Raw genomic sequence first — 12,884 nt, 5'->3', positions numbered from 1 at the left:
TGGATAGTGTCAATCCAATGGCCACACAAATGACCTCTAAATGGATAGTGTCAATCCAATGGTCACACGGATGACCTCTAAATGGACCACGAGACAAAAACCAAAAGTCAAGACTCCAGGAAGGGGACTGGAAGGGAGGAGGAGGAGGAGTTGATGAGAACGGGAAAGAGATAAGAGAGGCTGTGGAGATAGAATAATCAGAATACATTCTAAGTGTGTATGAAATTGTAGTTCAACATAAGTCAATTTTTAAAATAGTATTTTGTAATGCTAAGGTCATGAGGGCAGGAGCCTTGTGAAAGGATTAGTAACTGTAAAAGAGAAAAGAGATCAGAGCTTTCCATCATGTGAAGGACATAGAGAGAAGGTAGCTTCCCTAGAGCCACAAAAAGGTCTGTACCAGGCGTTAAGTCAGCCAGCATCTTGACCTTGACCTCCATGCAGCTAAAACTATGAGACATAAACAGCTGTTGTTTGTACCACCCAGCCTGGGATACTTTGGTAGAGCAGCTTGGGCTAAGACACCACAAGTGTTCTGGCCGTGTGCCGAGGCCCCAGACCTCCATGGGCTTCCTCTGGCTTCCTTGGCTCCTCTTCTCCCCCAAATGCATGAGTCCAAGCTAGCCAGCTGTAAGGTGGGAGCCTCTTGGAGAAGCTGATCCCAGCATCTCAACTGACACCCCAGGCGTGAGAACAGCTGAGTGTGGCCCAAAACCTAAGTGACATGTGAACATCCTTCCGGACTGATACGATAAAAAGTGTAATACTTTAAGGTAAGAAAGTGGGCTGGAAGCTGCCTCCCTATGGCCCAGTAAGGACTGGGGGCACACGCCTTTAGTCCCAGCACTCAGAAGGCAGAGGCAGCAGGATCTGTGTGAGTTCAAGGCCAGCCTGGTCTACAGAGTGAGTTCCAGGCCAGCCAAGACTACATAGTGGAAATCCTGTCTCAAAGAGAGAAAGAAAAGATAGATTCTGTCCCATAGAAAGCAAGGAAGAGCATCAGAAATCCACAGAAGGGATGATAAGATAGCTGGAAACCGCAGAAAAAGAGAAGGGAAGTCGGTGGAAAGGGAGTGGAGGGGAGTGGGGAAGCAGCAATACAGATCTGGGTTCAAATCCTAACTCTACCACACAGTAACTACGTTAGTTAAATCACCCAAAGCTGATTAAACGTATACTTCTCTCCCAAAATCACTTCTAAAGATGTTTACATTATCCAGCAGAGCAACTGACCTTTAATGGGCACTCAATACATCTCAGATCCCTTCCTCGCCTTCTCTTGTACCTAGCGAGGCCAACAAACCCATTATGGCTCAGTTTTATTCATATATACAGCACCGTCACTGAACTTTATTCTTAATTTATTCTCAGCTCTTTTGACTTGACTGAACAAGTCAAGTGACTCAAGATCTACTTGAGGAAGTTATCAGATGCCTTGTGAGGACCGTGCTGTGGCTCAGTCCAAGCACTAAGACCTCAGAACAAGGGAAGCAATGGTACAATGGAGACCAAAGCCCCGAGGGCAGGAGAATGCTTCTGGTCTGAGTCCTGAAGTCTAAACTTGGAGTGCTGATGCCCAGGAGGGAAGAGCTGTGAACCCTGGATCCAAGAGACAAAGACCTAAAATCCTCCAGTCATTTTGTATTGTCCGATTGCCCTTGGCTGGAGGGATGGCAGCTGCCTACATTGAGGGCAGAGCTCCTTTACTTAGACAGTGACTCAAATGCCAGGCTCCTCAGGACACAGACATACCCCACAAACAATGCTTTCTTTACCAGATCTCCGGGTAATCCTCACTCCAGTCAAGTTGACACCATCACAGAGATGAAAGATCTTTACACTGAAAAGAAATTGGAGAAGACACAAATAAATGGAAATACATCCTGTGCTTGAATGCTGTTAAAGTGTCCACCAATCAAAGCAAATGACAAACTCAGTGTAATCCCTCTCAAATTCCAGTAACACTAACCGCAGAAGGAGAAAATAATCCTGAAATTCACATGAAATCACAAAAGACCCCAAATAGACAAAGCAACTGTAAGCAAACAGAGCAAAGCTAGAGACATGATACTACTTAATTTCAAAATACACTACAAAGCCACAGAGACAAATCACACAACACCGACACCAGACTGACATGGAGACCAACAGGACAGATGAGAGAACCCAGACATAATCTACACACTTAGACCCTCCTGACTTTCACCAAGGGTACCAAAACACACAATGAGCAAAGAGTTAGAAAACAAATGACCAACTGAAAATAGACATTTCTCCAAAGAAGACATACAAAGACCAACAGATATATGCAAAGGTGCTCAATCTCTCTCAGCAGCAGCATAAATCAAAACCACGGTGGGCTCCTCCTCATCCTTAGAATCGCTACTACCAAAACAACACAAAGGGCACATGTTGACAAGGATGTAAAGAAAGAATACATGCACACACACACACACACATACACACACACACACACACACACACACACACACACACAAACACACACAGACCCTGTGGGTGGAAATATAAGTTAATATAGGTATTGTTGAAAACTTTTAGAAGTTCCTCAGAATTAAAAATACAACAACTACATGATCCAGAGAACCCACACTCAAGTGAAATGGAATCCATATCAAATGAATACCTTCACTCCCATATTTAGGGAAATATTAACTACAATAGCTAAGATATTGGATCAAACAAAGTATCTGTCACTATAGAACGTGATGAAGAAAATGAGGTATGCATACACAATGCAATACTGTTTAGCTATGAAAGGAGGAGACCCCATCATTTGGGAACACAGATGAACCTTGAGGATGTTAAGTGAACAAAGCCAGGCACAGAAAGACAAATGTCACATGATCTCACATGTGTAGAATTTAAACAGTTGATGCAAACACAGAGTAAAATGGTAATTACCATGGGCTGGCATGGTATGGAGCAGAGTGGAGGTGGAGAATGTTAGTCAAAGGGACGTAATTACAGGGATAAGTTAAAGAAGCTGACTGAATGGCACCATCACCGCGATGGCTTAGTATATTATATACTTGAAAAATATAGAAAGAGTAAATTTATGTTCTCATAACAAAGTGGCAATTATGTGAAGTAATGCACTTGTTGATTAGCTAGATTTGACTATTCCACAACACAGACACACATGTGTATGTAAATATATATATCAAATATACAAATATTTGTAACATTATAAATATATAAATAAATACAAATATATCTCAAAATGTCATGTTGTACATATATATATATATATAAAACAAATATATCTATAAATTTTTAGAAAATAATAAAATGACATAGAGATGTAGCTCAACAGCAGTGCTCTTGTTTAACACGTGTGAGTCTCTGGGTTCAATCACTGGCACCAAAATGATTTTTAATGTGTGGCAAAGTTATTATTCAAGTTTTCTTAAGTGTTTATTCTCAACAGATCAAATTCATTAAAAATTTTAAAAATCAACATATTCTAAAACAAAGCTTTGAGAAGAAAGCATAAAATAATATCTTTATGACACTGAGGAAAATAGGAGTTTGCCAAACAGAATCCAGAAAGCAGGATTCAAAATGCAAAACCAGCGGACACAATTCAAGACTGGGGTGAATCTGAGGTTGGCTGCTCGGCAGTAGGACACATGTACAGCAAGTATGAGACCTTAGTCAAACCCCAGAAACCCTGCCCCAAAGAAAACAGCTTCCATCAAATGCATCATAGGGAAGCTGGATATCATTGTACATTCCTGTAACTAATATTCATGAGGCTGAGGCAGGAGGATCACAAGTTTAGGCTAGCACAGTTGAAAATCTGTTTAAAAAAAAAAACCTTTAAGAGAATAAAAATATAAATACAAGCCATATTTTAAAGAAATATTCACAGCTGGGCAGTGGTGGTGCACGCCTTTAATCCTAGCACTCGGGAGGCAGAGCCAGGCAGATCTCTGTGATTTCGAGGCCAGCCTGGACTACCAAGTGAGTTCCAGGAAAGGCGCAAAGCTACACAGAGAAATCCTGTCTTGAAAGAAAGAAAGAAAGAAAGAAAGAAAGAAAGAAAGAAAGAAAGAAAGAAAGAAAGAAAGAAAGAAAGAAAGAAAGAAAGAAAGAAAGAAAGAGTCACAATACTTTTATCCAAAGAACATATATATAAAATATATAATCAATAAGAAAAATCTGCACATCAGGCTGGTGAGATGGCCCAGCAGGTAAAGGCCCTTGAACCTGAAGTCTGGCAACCTGAGTTCAATCCCTGGACCCCAAGTGGAAGGAGAAAACCAACTCCTCAAAGTCACATATAATATGGCATGCATGCCCCCCCCCACATATCATGCATACATGCTAATAATTAATTAATTAATTTTTCAAATCTACAAATCAATAAGAACAACAAAGAAGGCCCAATAAGAAATTTGGCAAATCTGGGCCATCGTGGCATATGCCTTTAATTCCATCAGGCAGAGGCAGGTAGATCTCTGAGTTGAAGAACAGCCTGGTCTACAAAGTGAATTTTAGGACAGCCAGGGCTACACAGAGAAACCCTGTCTTGAAGGGAAAAAAAATAGTAAAAGTTATTAAATCAGATCTTTTACAAAACACTCTATCCAAGTGGCCAGTATATCATGATAAGGTGCTTAACCCCTGAGTCATAATGGAAGCTCAAATTATAACCACAGTGATCAACTCCATACCAAATAGGATGGCTAAAATTTTAAAGACTGTTGGCATCAAATGGTAAAGATGTGGCTACACAAGGTGATCCTCACAAAGCTGACATTGCACCGGGTACCACCACTGGTGAGCTGAAGGATTGCCCTCTGTGATGGAGATTCCTCATTGCCAACATGATTGCATTCAGAACTGTATACAAGACCAGAAAAATTACAAGTCTGGTGAGTCTGTGAGAATATTTCCAGAAAGGATTGACTAAGGAGGGATGACCTACCCTGAATGTGGGTGGTATCACACATGGGCTGCACAGAAGAAATAAAAAAAGAAAAAAATCAGATAATGCAGGTATTATCTATCTTCTATTATCTATCATCTATCATCTGTCTATCTCTCTCTCTCTCTCCCTCTTTCTACTAAATGTGTGCCCTGAGTTGAGTAGTCTCTGCACCTGCTCCTGTCGCCATCATTAACTGCCACATCACAGGCCCCCAAATCCATGGAGCCTAAGAACATGAAGTGAAACCTCAGATACTGTGAACCAACATCAATAATTCCTACTGTCAATACAGGCTCACAAGCATTTGGTCACAGCAAAAGTTAAAAAAAAAAATAGCTAAAACACAAAACCAGCCTTTGAGAAGTAGGGTCATTTCTGTGGCTACACCTGACTCATTGGTTTCTATACTGTGGCATTCATTTACAAGAGAAATTTGGAAAAATTGGAAGTGGGCTAAAGAAAGTCTTGGCTGTTATAAGCAGAGGTTAATAAGCAATGAAGGTGGGAGTTCAAAGGACTGGAATGACAACAGTGTGGTGGATTGTGTTCCCCAAAATATTGTGCACCCTAATAAACTTATCTGGGGTCAAAGAACAGAACCGCCACTAGATACAGAGGCTACAAAATGGTGACACTCACGCCTTTAATCCTAGCTCTCCAGAGCCAGAAATCCCTCTGGATCTCTGTGAGTTCAAGGCCACATTGGAAACAGCCAGACATGGTGACACATGACTTTAATCCCAGGGAGTGGTGGCAGAAAGCAGAAAGATATATAAGGCATGAAGACCAGAAACTAGAAGCATTTGGCTGATTAAGCTTTTAGGCTTTGAGCAACGGTTCAGGTGAGATTCATTCTGGATGAGGACTCAGAGGCTTCCAGTCTGAGTAAACAGGATCACCTGAGGAACTGGTGAGGTGAGGTAGCTGTGGCTTGTTCTGCTTCTCTGATCTTCCAGCATTCACCCCAATACCTGGCTCCAAGTTTGTTTTTATTAATAAGAACTTTTTTTTTTTTTTTTTTTTTTTTTTTTTTTTTTGGTTTTTGGAGACAGGGTTTCTCTATGTAGCTTTGCGCCTTTCCTGGAGCTCACTTGGTAGCCCAGGCTGGCCTCGAACTCACAGAGATCCGGAGTGCTGGGATTAAAGGCGTGCACCACCACTGCCTGGCTTAATAAGAACTTTTAAGATTCCTGCTACACAACAGAAATGTGGGTAATGGTCATCGCTTAAATGAGAAATGCCCCCCACAGGCTCATGCATTTGAATACTTGGTCCCCAGTTGGTGGTGCTGTTTGGGGAGAATAGGGAACTTTTAGGACACGTAGCCTTGATGGAGAAAGTATGTCACTAGGGGCTGGCTTTGAGGATTTATGGGCCTAGCCCACTTCCTCCTCACTCTCTCTGGCTGTGATGTGATCTGGCTGCCTGCTGCCATGCCTCCCTCATTGTTATGTACCCCTCGTCTAGAACTGTAAGACAAAAATAAGCTTCTTTAATTTGCTTTTGATCATGAAATTTTTATCACAACACTGCCACAGCAATAAAGATCATTCTCGTGAGGGTTCAGATGAAAATAAGGATTCTATTGGGAATTGGGCTAAAGGTCCTTCCTGTTTCCATTTTGGCAAAGAACTTGGTTACATTTTATCCATGACCTGCATCTTGCCAGGAGGCTGAGTTTAAAGGTGAGAGATTAATTGATCTGAGTGAGGAAATTTCAAATCAATCCAAAATTTAGACTGTGGCATGGTTATTGCTGACTTCTTCTAGCCAAGTTTTCAGTGAGAAATAGGAAGCAAGATACAGAGTAGAAAGACTGGAAAAACTCACAATTTGGTTATAAAAGCCAGTACAAAATCAGAGCTAAGAAAAGTATGGTTTCTAAAGAAACTAGGGTGGTTTAAAAGAAGTTAGGTCAGTTGCATCAGAGGAATTGTGTCTTTATATGCTCTCAAGAACTGGCCTGAACTCACTTGTGACAATCTCAAGAATGTAAAATACTTTCCTTTGAATACAGGGCATCTCTGAGCCACACTGCTTGCACAAGCCAACCTAGAAAATTGTTTCTTCAGGATTCACTTTTCTGCTCTGCAATCCAGGCACACAAACCTCAAACATCAGCGCAACTTGGTACCTTCCACATGATGCTACTTTTGCAGGTATGCAGAATATAAGGACTACAGGGTTATGAATACTTCCACATAGATTTCAAAGACGACCTGGGAGGCCAAGTCATGTGGCAGAATCAAGACCACTGTAGGCAGCCCCTGTGGGGGCAATGTGTGAAACTGTGAGCATGAAGTCAAAGGCACAATGGAGAATACAGGAAGTTAGCAATGCCAGGAACTTGTCCTGCCAAGAAAAACCACAGCAGCAAGCAGAGGCAGCACAAGAAATAAATCACGTGGGCTCTGGCCAGCAAGGCCATAGGGATGGTGTAGCCTAAGCCACTGGGAGCTTACATACCACATGATGTGCTCAGATACGGAATATCAGACAAGGTGCTACAGGGTTTGTGCTGGCCCTGAGGCACTTGGGTCTTACTTGGGCCTCATCCCTTCTTTCTGTACATCACCTACCCCCTTTGGGATGGAATGTTTATACTGTGCCACTGGACATTAAAAATATGCAATTTCCTTTTTTATTTTATAGGAGTTCACAGCTAAGAGTTTGCCTCGAGTCTTGGGAACCTTTGGATTTGAACTTTGAAACAATGTTGGAGATGTTACTATGGAGACTCTTGGAGATGGACTGAATACACTTTGCATTATGAGATAGGCATGAGCCTTTGGGGGCCAAGGATGAAATGTTATGGTTTAATTCTTTTAGTGTGTGTGCATCTGTGTGTGTGTGTGTGTGTGTGTGTGTGTGTGTGTGTGTGTGTGTGTGTGTGTGTATGTGTCTGTATAGGCAGGATGAATGTGCAGACATACGTGCCACAAGGTACAAGTTCAAGTCAAAGAACAACTTTGTGGAATTGGATCTTTCCTTCTATCCCTACGTGGGTTCCAGAATCACACTCAGATGGCCAGGCTTGCACCACCTGCTGAGTTTTCTAGGAGGCCTAGGTTGTTTGGTTTTAGTTTTTTGGGTTTGTTTGTTTGTTTTACTTATTTATTTTTTATTTATTTATTTTTGGTTTTTTTGAGACAGGTTTCTCTGTGTAGTTTTGGTGCCTGTCCTGGGTCTCCCTCTGTAGACCAGGCTGGCCTCAAACTCAGAGATCCACCTGGCTCTGCCTCCTGAGTGCTGGGCTTAAAGGTGAGCGCCACCACCGCCCAGCAATAGTTATTACTTTTATTTATTCTGTGTTTGTATGTGTGAGCACACACATGTGAGCACACATATGGAGATCAGAGGACAACTTTCAAGAGTCAGTTTCATTTGTCACTTTGTGGAATCAAGTCATCAAGCATTCTGGGAAATGCTTCTGCCTGCTGAGTCATCTCACAAGTTTAATAGTTAATCTGGATTATTAACTTCATTGGATTGAGAAATGCCTCAATCCAATTGAGAACAATAAAGGATACATCTCTCTCTCTCTCTCTCTCTCTCTCTCTCTCTCTCTCTGTGTGTGTGTGTGTGTGTGTGTGTGTGTGTGTGTGTAAAGTGTTTCCAGACAGTATTAACAAGGGGGAGGAAATGTCCTGAAATGTGGGTAGGGATCTTGACAGAACAGAAGGGAAACACAGAAACCAGGAATGTGCATGAAATGATACATTGCTTTCCTCACATGGAGAAAGCCCTGAGTTTGATACCCATCAGTGTATAAATCCAGGCATGCCTCTGAGTCCAACCCCCAGGAGGTGGAGGAATAAGGATCACAAGTTGAAGGTTATCCATGGCTTTACAGGAAAATAAAAGCCAGCCTGGGCTACATAAGACTCTGTCTCGAAAATAACTAAAGAAAATAAAATAGGCAAAGAGGTCTTCTCTCTCCCCTTCTACTTCCTGTCTAACATGAGGTGGGCAACCTCCGCCACACGCTCCAGCAGCCATCGTGTTTGCTTCTTCCCAAGAATATGGATTAACGACTCTGAACCATGAGCCAAAATCAGCCATGTTTCCTTTGGGTCGCTTCTCTCAGATACTGGGTCAGAGTGACAAAAAGCTAACACACTCTATGAACTTGCCATTGGACTCCTAAGTATTTAATCCACAGAGATACGTTCACGGATGGGAGCAAAGACGCCTGTGGGTATGTTCATAAGCCGTTCTCAGAGCCGACCCAACTGGTATACTGCCGAAGCATCTGTCCAAATAAAGACAGTGAAGTGACGTATTCACTTCATGGAGAGCTGTGTGCGAATGAGAGCAGGTGTCCCACACACTGCAGACGGAGCTCACAAACAGCAAAGGACTCACCGGGGCATTTCCTCCACACAAAATTCAAAACCATGGCACTAATTTACAGCCTGATCCCTCAGAGCTGGAGTTAGACTGTGCGTATGCGAGACAGTGAGGACTCAAATGGAGTCTCGATGTTACTTGGCTTGGACTCGAGTTATATAAGAAACACACACATACAAATTCATCAACCTGTATGCTTAGAAGGTATATGTACTTTTTTTTTATGCTGAATTATAAAGTTTGCTTTACAATCCAATTTTCCTTTGGCATCAACACACTCAAACATCATTACAAAGGAAGTTCCTGAAACCAAAGTTGAGCAGTTCGTCTCCCGAGAAGATCCTGGCGGTGGTACCCATTTCCACAGCAGCCTTACTCAGCGGCTGCCTGCCTCCTGTACTTCTCTCTCCAGATGCTGTCACGAAGGATGGATCTGTGCTGGCCAGTTTCATGTCAACGTTACACAAGCTGTAGTCATCTCAGAGGAGGGCACCTCAAGTTAGGAAATGCCCCCAAAAGATCGGGCTGTAAGCAGACAAGCCTGTGGAGTATTTTCTTAATTAGTGACCCATAGGGGAAGGCCCAACCCATTATGGATGGAGCTACCTCTGTGCTGGTGGTCCTGGGTTCCATAACAAAACAGGCTTAACAAAGCTTGAGGGGCAAGTGGGTAACCAGCACTCCTCCACGGCCTCTGCATCAGCTCCAGCCTCCAGGTTCCTGCCCAGTTTGGGTTCCTGCCTTGGCTTCCATCACTGGACTGTGATTCAGGATCTATAAGCCAAATAAACCCTTTCCTCTCCAAGTTGCTTTTGGTCATGGTGTTTCATCACAGCAGTAGCAACCCTAAGACAAAAATCTCACATTAGAAATGAACTTCTTGGTTCTGCCTTTCCTTCTACTGTATCAGCCCTTTCTTGTGAAGTCAAAGGTAAACCAGCAATAAATTTTAGAGGATAAAAACAGACTAAAGGAAGCCAATTCCTAGCCTGGAAGCTATGTTACAGTATAGGATCCTCTAAGGACTCAGGATTTGACAGCACAGTGCCTCCATGTCAGTAGTTCTCAACCTGTGGGTCACGACCCCTCTGGGGGATTGAATGACCCTTTCACAGGGGTCACCTAAGACCATGAAAAACACAGATATTTACATTAAGATTCATAACAGTAGCAAGATTACAGTTATGATGTTAGCAACAAAGATAATTTTAGGGTTAGGGTTCACCACAACACGGGGGGCTGTATTAAAGGGTCAAAGCTTTAGGAAGGTTGGGAACCACTGCTCTGTGTGATGAGTGAGTTGGGAAAGTGAGACTAAACTCAGAAACTAGGATTGGCTGGAAGTCTACCTAAGACATGGTGAGATCTGAAAATCCTCTTCTTCAGGACTTGAAGTGGGCTGGTGCCAGGCCCTAAGCCCAGCAGAAGACTAAAGGTTAGGAAAACAACAGGGAGTCAGGCAGGGGTTTCACGCTGGAATCAGAGAGTGAAAATAAATGATCATCTCGTAAATGTCCCAAGTCCTCAGGCGGCACTTCATGGGATGCTCCACACTCTCATAAAGGAGACTAGGCAGCAAAGCATGTGGATGCAGGCTCACGGGGCCTTGGTTATTCTGCACTCCATCTCCTGAAGCTTAACAACACGGGCCAAGCTGCATATGTGGCTTGGTGAGACCCGACTTGTCTAGCAAGTGCAGGACCTTTGATTCAATCCTAGCACCGTAAAATAGGTCCCCCATAAGTAAATAAATGCTGATAACAAGATGAGAGGAACATGCTGTAGCCAGGAATAAAAATTACTGTTTAAGAGGCACTGGAGAGGACTCTAAAGATGGACTTCGGAAAGCCAGATCACATCACTGCTACAGCATCTAACTACCCCAGTGATTCATGGACCTGTAGGTCTTGACGTCTAAGTAGTGCATAAGTAGTATAACTATAAGCCCATCCTCTCTGCCATGTCTTTATATTGTATTATCTCATTTGTCTGCATTGTTTGGATGGAGTTTTAATCTCCTTTAATGTGATTTTTCTGGCAAATCTATCAATAGAAGAATCTAATCTAAGTGCCCTGCTATGTCAGGCAGAGCAGTACATGCAACAGGCCACCCAAGGCCACTCACTCAGCCACTCCCCCATCCGACCTTCCAACCTACCCCCCATCTCATTCATTCACCACTGGCCTAGACATTCCATACAGGCCTGGAATTATTTCAAGAAAACAACTTTCAATTATAATGTTCACATGGGAATTGAGTCTTACAGTACAACAATCTCTGCCTTTATGGAGGCAGACAAAACAACGTAAAGAATATAGCCGTGACTAGCATGCTGGCACATGCTAGTAATCCCAACACTCCAGAAGCTAAGGCCAGAGGGTTGCTAATTTGAGGCACCCTGAACGACATAATGAGACCCTGTCTCAACAAAACAAGACAAATTAGTTGTGGGGTCAAAAAAAACATGCTGGAATCCTGGATCCAGCCCTGTAACTGTGACAAAATTACTGTAGCTGATCAACACAGAAAGGAAAAGCTAGCCAGGCAGTGGTGGCACATGCCTTTAAACCCAGTACTTGCGGGGCGTGGGGGGGGGGGCGGAATAGGCAGATCTCTGAGTTCAAGGCCAGCCTGGTCTACAGAGTAAGTTCCAGGACAGTCAGAGCTACACAGAGAAACCCTGTCTCAGAAAAAAGAAAGAAAGAAAGAGAGGGGGGGAGGAAAGAAGGAAGGAAGGAAGGAAGGAAGGAAGGAAGGAAGGAAGGAAGGAAGGGAGAAAGAAAGAAAGAAAGAAAGAAAGAAAGAAAGAAAGAAAGAAAGAAAGAAAGAAAGAAAGAAAGAAAGAAAGAAAGAAAGAAAGAAAGAAAGAAGAGAAAGAAGAGAAAGAAGAGAAAGAGGAAAAGCTGGTTTTTGGCTCACCAGTTCAGAGGTTTCCATCCCTGGCCAATCAGCTCTATTGCTTTGGGGCCTGCAGTGAGGGCATGGTGAAAGGCATTGGTCAAGCAAAGTTGTCCATGTCATACCAACTTGGAAGAAGAAAGAAAAGATGAGCCAGGGCCCCCAAATTCCCTTTAGGAGCATACTGCCAGTGACTACCTTCCTTCCACTAGGCTTCCCCTCCGAATGCTTCCACCATCTGCAATAACACCATCAGCCAGGGACCAAGTCCTCAAGGCATGAGCCTTTGAGGGGACAGCTGTTATGAGAACAATTGCCTGCTAGCTGTCTGACTTTGAACAAGTCTTGGCTCAGCGCTGATCTTCATTGCCTCCATCCACAGAATGGGTATACTAATACCTACTTGTATATGGCAATACATTGTTATAAAAATATCTCTTACATTCTAAGAGACTGGAAATTTTGCTGGACCTCACAGCCAGAGTTAATAAGACACCTTGAGGTCACTTATAACTTAAGATTGCTATCCTGGTGTGTATTCTGCCTATTTGTTTAACCTGCTTTTAAGAGAACAATATAATAGCCAACCTTACTTGCCTTGGGGTCCCATGTAATCAACTTTTACAAGCTAAGCTAATGCATAGCTTTAATCTTAAATTATATACTCTGCTCTGACCCATG

The 12,884-nt window shown here is 42.9% G+C and overlaps 1 protein-coding gene across 9 annotated transcripts in view; it reads right to left on the bottom strand.

Annotated features, from left to right (window-relative positions):
• Dnajc6 (DnaJ heat shock protein family (Hsp40) member C6) overlaps positions 1-12,884 on the bottom strand; it is a 164,790-nt gene that overhangs the window by 124,809 nt on the left and 27,097 nt on the right. For 5 of the 9 annotated variants that reach the window (XM_015990955.3, XM_076564575.1, XM_006998022.4 and 2 more), the window contains exon 2: positions 1,776-1,840. The exons of 2 other annotated variants lie outside the window; for them this stretch is intronic. The gene's annotated coding sequence lies outside the window, so the exon portion shown is untranslated. Of the gene's footprint in view, positions 1-1,752; positions 1,841-12,884 lie in introns of all 9 variants that reach the window. 2 more of the 9 variants (XM_076564574.1, XM_042271464.2) reach the window with 1 other exon arrangement.

Source organism: Peromyscus maniculatus, chromosome 2 (genome assembly GCF_049852395.1).
Source record: "Peromyscus maniculatus bairdii isolate BWxNUB_F1_BW_parent chromosome 2, HU_Pman_BW_mat_3.1, whole genome shotgun sequence".
Lineage (NCBI taxonomy): Eukaryota > Metazoa > Chordata > Mammalia > Rodentia > Cricetidae > Peromyscus > Peromyscus maniculatus.
Note: the sequence above shows the minus strand (reverse complement) of the source record. Positions and strands in the feature narration are given on the sequence as shown.